Source organism: Branchiostoma lanceolatum, chromosome 5 (assembly GCF_035083965.1).
Source record: "Branchiostoma lanceolatum isolate klBraLanc5 chromosome 5, klBraLanc5.hap2, whole genome shotgun sequence".
NCBI classification, from domain to species: domain Eukaryota; kingdom Metazoa; phylum Chordata; class Leptocardii; order Amphioxiformes; family Branchiostomatidae; genus Branchiostoma; species Branchiostoma lanceolatum.
In genome coordinates, this window is record NC_089726.1 from 15,308,053 (window position 1) to 15,318,229 (window position 10,177).

General features: G+C 42.0%; 1 long non-coding RNA gene across 1 annotated transcript; it reads right to left on the reverse strand.

The window, feature by feature from the left end:
* Positions 1–285: 285 nt before the first annotated feature.
* On the reverse strand, positions 286–3,420 carry LOC136434262 (uncharacterized). Its single transcript, XR_010755717.1, has 3 exons — positions 3,248–3,420; positions 749–1,141; positions 286–399 (listed from the first exon to the last, which is right to left on the reverse strand). It is a non-coding gene; the product is annotated as an uncharacterized lncRNA (long non-coding RNA).
* Between the last annotated feature and the right edge of the window lie 6,757 nt (positions 3,421–10,177).

Consider the following 10,177-nt stretch of genomic DNA (forward strand, 5'->3'; position numbering starts at 1 on the left):
GCCTCGTATCCGGCCACTTCCGAAGATGCTGAGATCTGGTTGTCCTCGATGTCACCGTTGGCCATCCCCAGAGGTAGCAAGCATGATGATTTCAACACTAGATCAGAATTGAATGAAAATAGTTCAAAATCGGTAACATAATCAGGAGGCGATGATACCTATTTTGCTCCAAATGATCATCAAAAGGTCGTCATCATGTGTACCTATGATTATCATAAAAGTACCTATGATTATCATAACATCACAATTGGATAACAACAGCACTCTATCTTTGAAACAACTTACCTTGACATCGTGTGCCGACATACTCTGGTGTACACAGGCACTGGAAGGTTCCATGTCCATCAACGCATGTCCCTCCGTTGGTACAAGGCGACGATGCACAATCGTCAACGGTGTCTTCGTGAAAAAGAACGATTGTTATAAACAATGTCAAACCTTCCACAGCCAGTTATAGACAAGTCTGTTCTGAACCCCTTAAGCCTTAATCTCATCGTTCAGCTTCATCAGACATATTTTACATCTTGTAACCGGCCGTTCAGTGAGACTCTACACTAGTCTACAGGCCTCTCTCCGACAGTGACCAATTGAGCAAACATAAAGAACAAAGATTTCAATCAAGCTTACAACACCTAGCGAGGAATCAGAAACGTCGGGTTATAACAATAAATGCGATAAGATTGTTTCTTGCTGTAATATCCACGCTGTAGTCCCAAATGTAGCCCAGTAAAATGTTAGCAAATTTTACCTGGGAACGAAAATTTAGCAACGAAGCCTTGTCCAGATGTAAGTCCGACGGAAGTTCCCGAAGAGAAGTGAATCAACAGAGACCCTGCAGAAGACAGCAGTATCACGTCTGGTGGCGCGTAAATACCATTCTCATCTCCACAGTACTGTCCTAGTGATGGGGCTGATGTCGATGATCCGTTATAGATCGACACAACCGGTATGGCTTGGAAACACCCAAATACTGTAGGTGGGAAGTTGAAGACCTCAAACTGCAGTTGGACTTGGCCCATGGGTGCTTCGATGATCCACTCACAGGTGGTACCACGGATCGGGTTGGGGTAATTAGGGGATGTGAAGTTTCTTGTTGGACTGTCTTTGTTCAGAGTGCCTCCACATGTTTGCCCCATTACTCCTATGAATATAGAAAATAAACATTAAAAAGACATACCACAGCACTGAAGACGCCTTACCTTGGTTGGCCATGTTTGGGTAAAGCTGTTTCAAAGGATGATGATTTGTAATCGAAGGAATGGGTGGAAACATGTATATGGCCCGGTTATTCCAAAGATAACATGCACACCTTGTGAAAGGTTAACACAATACATGTCAACCATTTTATTTTTGTCAGAACGAGAATTGACAAGCACGTTATGTCCTCTAGGAGCAATTAAAGACGATAAAATCAAACAAGCCAGGGAGACATATCTAGTGTCAGTAGTATAGCAGTACATCCGGAATAGACTATTGACTCTGCTGGCGTGAACTGGGTACCATTCTGCGATTTGTACAGGATTCAGAGGTCAACAATGGTCTAATCTCACTGCACCACAATGTTGCTATTGCGCATATATTACTTCAGGCGTACCTTAGAATTCTTACCATACTTTATGTTAATGTGAAGCAAATGGCATACCCATACTGCATAGTGACTACTTGCCTATATGAATGATATACCATATATCATATAATCACTGCCTCTTTTGATGTTCCCGCTCTGTCCCTCTGCCTATAACTATCCTTTGTGTACCCCTATGGCCACAGATTACATGTTTATCAAGACAAACCAAATTTACCCTGAATACATAGACAGTACGCGTTCATGTTTGACGTCACCACTGACATGTTTATACCCACTCAGAAACATATCTTTGATGCACTACGTGTGCTAAAATCGTGTATAGAACGTGTAAAGAAAATACTTTAATGCACAGTACACATCCCGTTCTTTGTAGCGCCTTAGTATACGCATGCGCGAAATTTTGAAAATTTGAATTTGGCGCCAAGCGCCACCCGCGGCCGCGCTGGGTACTGCAGGTCTGTTCCTATTCTTGCGCAAGACTAACTTTGACCAATCATAACTCGCTAATACGGTCACATGACGGGCTGAGATTGGAGAAGAAGGCAGCCATGGTTGTATTCCTTGTGTGGCGAGTGTTTGATGGTGGTCCGGCGAAAATATCGCGGTACACTTTGGGAACGGAGTAATCAGAGCGTGCAACGACGAGGTGCTGCGGCGGGGAGTCAAGGGCAAGTTCAGGTGGGTTTTGGAAGTGTTTCTCCAGTTTGTTGGTGCATGAGACCCCGGGGAATGTAAAATTTAGCTGCTGCCTCGTGTTTTAGTGGTTTGTTTACTCCTTGAACTATTTTTTTCTTCACGCTGTAGATGCCGGAAGAAAGGGTGCGTAAACGCCATTTTCAGTTCGTTCTAGCCAATAACCATATCTCCCAACGTAGTTTTTTTCCCAATCTCACCGTAATTTTACCGTAATTAGCACACAGTTTCCATACTATGCAGCATATGAGAACGAGGAAGCATGTTTTATTCATATCTATGGCCCTGTACAGTAGTTACTAGCACTCAAATACTAACGGTATGGAATGCATACGGTCCTGCTTCCAGTTCCATTCGAGGGTTCTCCTGTATTCTTTTGATAGAAGCAGAATTCTTAAACATGTTTTCTTAACCTTGTAAGTTGTACAAAGTTGTAGTTACAGTAACTTATACAGGTAAGTAAACCTGTTAAGATCTATCTACTTATCCTCAAATTATGTAATCTGAAAATGTAGTATTATATTATACTACATGTACACAAATCATTATCTACTACACATCTATTGACGTTGTGCAACATTTCATCACTTCATGCCCTACCGTTGTACCTCACTGTAGTTATAGCGAGAGCAAATACTGCGCAGGCGCAGACTAAGATCTTCTTCCGGGGTCAATTCGCCGGCATGTGAGTAAGGAGAGATAGTTACCCCCAACCGGTTAAGACCAATTTCTTTTAAAATCTCTATTAGTTTAACAACATTTGGAGTTGAACACCGATTATACCGGTATGTACCTTTCTGAGGCATGATAGGAAGTGAAGATGTACATTTAAAAAATCGTCAACCACAAGTGTGATTGATGCAATTATTAAGGTACGCACAAAACGGTTACCAAAGGAGAGAGGAGAGGGCAGTAACAAATTAAGTCATGCAGTCGATAATCTAGCATAATTAGTATAACACTCACCTAACGGTCCAACTATCGTCAGAATCAGCACGCATATGATGATGGGATCGCCAAACGACATCATTTTGTCTGCTAGAACTTCTAAAATCCCAAAGAAAAATCCCACAATAGCTTAATGTACGATGCGACCTATCTAACAACAGTTAGTCATAAAGTCTTAATTTGTCTTAGGACACTTCCCAGAAGACCTTGCGCCAAACACACCTATTCCCACCGGCGCCTATAAGTGCCATTATAAGGGCGTGTTTAACGGTGACTGACCGCGGACGTTTTGTTCTTCGCAACTTTTTATCTTGTGTAAACGGAAGGGTGTGATAATATTTATACTAATCAATACGTTCTATTGTAACCAAAGGACGCCGTGATTTCATTGGCTTCTTTCAGAGTCGTTCGATATACTCTGACAGACTATACTACTCCAGCGACAATTAATCACTAGAACATTACATAACACATCTCAGATCTGAAAAAAAGCTTACTTCACAAATGCTTTCTCAGCAACTCAGCTACTCAGGTATATGATCATCCATAGTCTTGGAACAGTAAAGTAGCTGTAAGTTAGTTTTTTTTTCTATTATTGCGACTACAGAAACTATTTAAGATACATACACATACACACATATAAAAGTTAGATTTCAATAAGTTACCATACTGTAACGCACAGGAAATGATCAAAGTGTGGTCTTTACTGCAGATTTTGCATTACAGGGGGATATACAAATACAGAGATGGTGATAAACTGCAATCCCTTGATAATACAACCCTTCTGATTTAAACAATGTTGCTATCTCATATCGTTGGTTATTCCATGCCATACAAGCTATATTTCTACTCCCTATGAGGGTTTTACTGAAGTGACAGTGTGTTCATTAGGCAAACACTTCCCAAGGACGCTGATCACACCACTCTGTTGGCAAACAACCTTTACTCCTCTCACCGTGCTACTACTGACCTGTGTTATCCCATTAGGAAGGGCAGAGTTAATCATTTTAGAAAAACAAAGGTTACATAACCTACACTGTTTGATGTTTGTTGGACACATTATGAGCGTTTGACAGGGGAGTAACACACTTAACCGTACAGTGTGGAAAGGTTACACTGGGATTCACCCGAATCTATGACATGACTGGATTTAGTAATCATGATAGCGACACTCTCAACTAATTACCACATGTACAGCTTTGGACATGTATGTGGATGGAATCTGATTATGAGTCTTAAGCTTGTAAAGAAGATTATATTACCTATCAACTCACCGGTTACATCATATACAAGAATGGTTTAGTTGCATTTTTTGTACAATTGAAAAGATTGCTTTGAAAAAGTTTATGATATAGATAGCTGAATAATGAAATGTAGATAGCTTGGGTGATGATATACATAATTATGTACTAATATGCATATCATGATCTAATTTGCATGATTACTAAGGAAAGTTTGTAATTTCGCTGAATGTGAGATATGTAACTGAGAAAGAGAGAAATGTCGATAGACATTAGATAATGCAGATGAATACCTAACTTGCATAATCAATGAGAAAATATTATGATACCATATAGTACCATGGGAATTTCATTCTTGTGGCATATGGAACCTTAATCATAACGTTTGCTTATATGTCGGCATCATTAATAAGAGATACACCTGGTTCTGAAATTGTATCTTCATGGATGATCTGTCGTAGTCGCTGGGTTTGCACTGTTTGCCGACTTAACTACCCTGTAAACTCGTTACTGCCTGATGATGATGATGAAGATGAAGATGATGATGATGAAGATGATGATAATGATGATGATGATGATGATGATGATGATGATGATGATGATGATGACGCGTGTCAACCATAATGGTGATTGATTTGAAAGTTTTGACTATTGTTTATGGTGTGGCTACCGCTAGTCTCGCTTCCCAGACGGGACACCAGTTATTGTTTTGAGAGTTTGGTCTTCCCAGACATAGAAGACAGTGCTCGTTGACAAAGCTTAAACATGCATGGGAAGCGAGACTAGGGTTCTTCTAATTATATAGCAAAGACAACTGTACGCTTGCGAAGTGTTTTATCCTTGCGCACCTATACGCGCAGAGGGCTGGCTGTTGTCGTGAAGAGCTCTCAGCGACTGCCGGTACTATGATGCCTTTTCCAACCATAAATTTGCTCGCAACGGCCTCCTGTTTGCTGGTGTTTACTCATGGTTAGTAGTAGACTTATATGATACGTATTTCTCTGTCCATATATCACTCCCACATAGTGGCACGCGATGTTGTAGTATCCAGGCCATGTCTGTGGTTCTTTTATCTACGCTTTGAACTTTGAAGTTTCATGTCAAGTAACGTCCTCTAGCATATATAGCAAGCTTTTAGAACGCATTTCCATGAGCATTTTGACACATATAGTAACGTATGTGATGCAAGCAAACAGCTGCTTCATAAGCAGGTCATATTCGTTCATTTCACTTAAATCTATTCAAAGTGTCATATATATATATATATACATACATAATCCCTTCAGTGTATTTAATACATTAGTGCACTTTGCAACAACAAAAAAAGCACAAATGAAAAACTCCATTGACATATTTTTCTTCATCACCCTAGGGTCAATGGGACAGACCTGTGGGGGCACTCTGAACAAAGACAGCCTGACTAGGAGCTTCACATCACCAAACTACCCGGGCCCGCTCCAAGCTGGGATCACCTGTGAGTGGATCATCGAAGCACCCATGAGCCAAGTTCAACTGCAGTTTGACGCCTTCAACTTCCCACCTACAGTATTTGGGTGTTTCCAAGCCATACCGGTTGTGTCGATCTATAACGGATCATCGACATCAGCCCCATCACTAGGACAGTACTGTGGAGATAAACTTGGTAACTACGCGCCACCAGACTTGATACTGCTGTCTTCTGCGGGGTCCCTGTTGGTCCACTTCTCTTCGGGAACCTCCATGGGACTTCTGGACAGGTCAACTTTAACACCAGGACCATCATCACCGGGATCCAGACACAGGGTTTGTGGGGAGGACATGTCAAGAGCTACTGGCTTCTCTACGGAGATACAGAGGGCGCATTAATTGACAGTGTACAAAGAGGCTGGATCAAACAGTGGCAAGGATTTCAGTGACATTTGACCTGCTAACGTTATGTCTATTATAGGTGAACATTACTTTTGTTGGACCGTTTATAAACCTGAAACGTTTTCTGTTCCTTCTATTCTTGAATATAAATATGACCGGATTAGACAGTTTTTTCAGACCAAAGAATCAACAATGTGTTATACTGCTACAGAACGTACCAAACCTTTCTGTCGATTTGTGCCTTTGCCTCCAGGTGTTTGATGCGAATTCCGACGGAGCAACAGTTGTCACCAATGACATTGACATACCGACCATCACGTCCATCGTGCGAGTGAATCCACAGGACTTCGTAAGTTACTTCATACGTCTCCGACTGGAGTTGCTGGGCTGTGAAGGTGAGGAACTTATAGCTTTGTACGGCATTTTGTATGCCATGCGTGATGTTGCTGAAGCCCCCCCCCCCTCTCACTGGCCATGGACCCGCTGCACGCTGGCGGCTTCGCTGCGTCCTTAACTGGATTTGTGTTACCCTTGACTTTATAATGGGAATATCGTTCAAAACGTATGGCCAAAAAGACAACAAAACACACAAAGCTTAAGGTGGGGTACAGGCATGCGGCAGCACATTTTCAACAAAAATATTTAGACAAAATAACCATCTGATTTGTTAGATGTATAGGTCTATTTTCATTATCTGGCATCATTTTCCTACATAGGTTATCAGTTTACCGCAAACTTCAAGGGCAAAGTTGCAGTTTCCAAGGTTCTGACTGGGTGCCGATACCTTTTGGAACAGCCTGACCAATCAGGGGCCTCCATTTTGGCTATTCCCTCCCTCCCTTTGGAAAGCTGAATTCTCTGGCCTGGCTGTAAACACAGAGGTACTTGGAGAGAAAAAATCAAGAGCCACAAGTAACACTATATAGTATTTTCAAGACACCCCAGAAGTGCTGCCGCATGCCTGTACCCCACCTTAAAAAGATTCCTTTTTTGTCGATGAAATTCGTTGAGTGCTTTGCCAATTCGATCGGCCGCAGCGACGCCGCCAGCGTGCCGCGGGTCCAGTGACAGGGGGGGGGGGGCTCAAATATTGTAGTTCGATACAAGCAGGCTATCTTAAGTCTCGTCTAAATCAATGTTATCTGTCAAACAGATATAACGCGTTTTTTCACCATGCTGCTACAGAGCCTTTAGGACCGACCCAACCTGCAACCACAACGCCTGGTACAACAACTGGCTTATCGACAGTCCCTCCCACATCCCAGGCTATCACAACAGCGAACGTGTCAACGCCGTCACAAACTACATCTGACCTATCAACACCTGGCAAGTCAACGCCACAGCCTGCAGTTACAACACCATCTGTAACAACACCACCAACTCTCGCTCCATCTACACCATCCAAAACAAACGACGTTACAACAACATTTCTCATCCAGACTACAACTGGTTTGACGACAGCGGCGACACCGACTATCGTGACAACGACAAAGCTTCTTGATTGGTCAGAATCACCACCAAAACCATCACCAATGACGACTTCGGCAGAACATGCAGAGACGACAACATTGGCACCTCCGGATCCAACAACTGTTGCAACGACGTCTGTATCAGTAACAAAACCCGCTCTGACAACGACTATCCAAACAACGACAGCAGATGCAACAATGGAGGTCAACACAGCTTCCACAACAACACGTGGTATGTTGTTTGCTATTTGCATGTATAGTTGTAGAAGAATTACGAAAGTCGCTCTACTTTTATTGTGTCAATAAAAACAGTTGTAATGTCAAGCTTATGAGTTTGCACACTCATAAACCATGTCAACGTCACGCATGTTCCTCAACCATATATCTTTCCTGTTTAACTACTGTTACTTCATTCAGTTTATTTGTCAAACCTCTTTCTGATTTTGTCATCCTTCCAGTTCTGTTCACTTTTCACATCTCCACGACAAAGCGCGCCCTGCTTAGATTATGAACGCGCGTAGCAGTCCACGGGTTAAGTACAGGTTCGAGAAAGATCACTCAACTCAGAAGCGTAGCAACCTTTAGCGCAAATTAATTTGATATTGTCTTAACATTGTTGGTAGCTGTCTTTTCTGGTGGAGAAGTATTCACAGCAAAGGTAAGTCATATTGTTTTACATGACATTGCACCAGCGATTCATTCATTAACTTCTTTCTATTGTTTTTGTCATTGCCTAACGTATCTAACGTACTCTTTGCCAACTGTATTTTCATTCTTGTGTATTCTTAGTGTCCACTGAGGCGGCTATAGTTGAGTACCAGAACAATCAAAGTACCAGTGATTTGTACAGTCTGTGGGTTCAAGAAACTGTCTAGGTTTTTTATATATTGTAGAAGATTTATCTGTTTTTCCTTCCCCCCTTAACCATGCAGGTATGATCCAACCACCATGCCAGGACAGTAATACAATCAATAGGAATGGTTTGTAATTGGTCTATTTTTTTCTAGCACAGCACTGGACTTGGTACGTTGTGTGTCTTGCTACTCCTTAGAAAAATCAATTCATATGATATCAGCACACACTTATTTCATTTTATTTTTTCGCAAGATGTCAAGCCCAATCTCACTGGACCCCCAGCCCCACGTTGGTAACCTCCCTTTGTCCTTAATTGGATCTGTGTTACCCTTGACTTTATAATGTAAAGTAAAGTGCAAAACGTAAAAGTATGCCTAAAAGACAACAAAACACACAAAGCGTAACATAATTCGTTTTTTATCGATGGAATTCGTTGAGCGCTCGGTCACAGGGAGGTCGCGCGCCAACTTGCCTCGAGTCCAGTTAGATAGGGGCTCCAATTAACCTCATATTTTACATCCCCTGCACAGGGTGGTCAAACGTCATGTCTTTCAAAAATGACATGGCGCAGCATTGTGCTACGGCGGACGTCTTGGAAATAGTGTTTCTATACGCGCCACCGACGGGATCAACCTCCTAAACAAACCATCACCACCGCAGCAACATTACCGTTGAACTTGGTCTTTCGCACCGACTTATCGTGCAAGAAGACTCTATAGGGATTATTCCGACAAGCGGATACAGACGAAACGCGCTTCATAGCAAGCAAGTCATCGGCGGGCTCAACGGTGTCGCTTACAGATCAAAAGATGGCATGCGCATACAAACCCAACATACAGGCCATATACAACGGCGAGAACCGGGACGTGCGAGGGAGAATAGCGTTCTAGATATGTAAAGAAGTTGCAATATTAATGTACATGACATATGTTGGTCTTTCTTTCGTGTTTTGTCTACTACATTACTACCTAATTCAATTTCTCTGCCATGTGTTTGTGTGCATCTGCACGTGTTTCTGTGTGTATATATATTGGCAGCACGGTCACACAGCATACAAGAGTTTGAATGTGACAACAGACGGTCACACAGCGTCCCCTATCAACACTGTTAGGTATTGCAATAAGTCCTGGCATTTTCACCCAGAAACTCTCTCTTTGGTTAATATGAAGGAAGAAAGAATCTTTATTCATCAGAAAATTCCTTCCCCGTGCCTTCCTTTTCATCTCAATGACGCATTGATTACACATAAAATCTTAGTCATAAAAACTTAACTCGGACATATTTCTTGTTTGGATGAGTCTATATGGAACAAACTGATGGCTTCGCCAAGAGAGCGTTATCAAACGGCTGAAATTATCATTGCATGTAAACCCACATCAACAGGGCCCAAAATACCTGGGATCGCAAGGGGTCCCTACTGACACATTTTGCTGACATTCTGCGACATCATATTTTCCTACGGCCTTATTAATATTGTCTCAAACAATAATGATTCACGTACTACGCTCAACCTTAAAAAAAGCAAAGGAGACCTG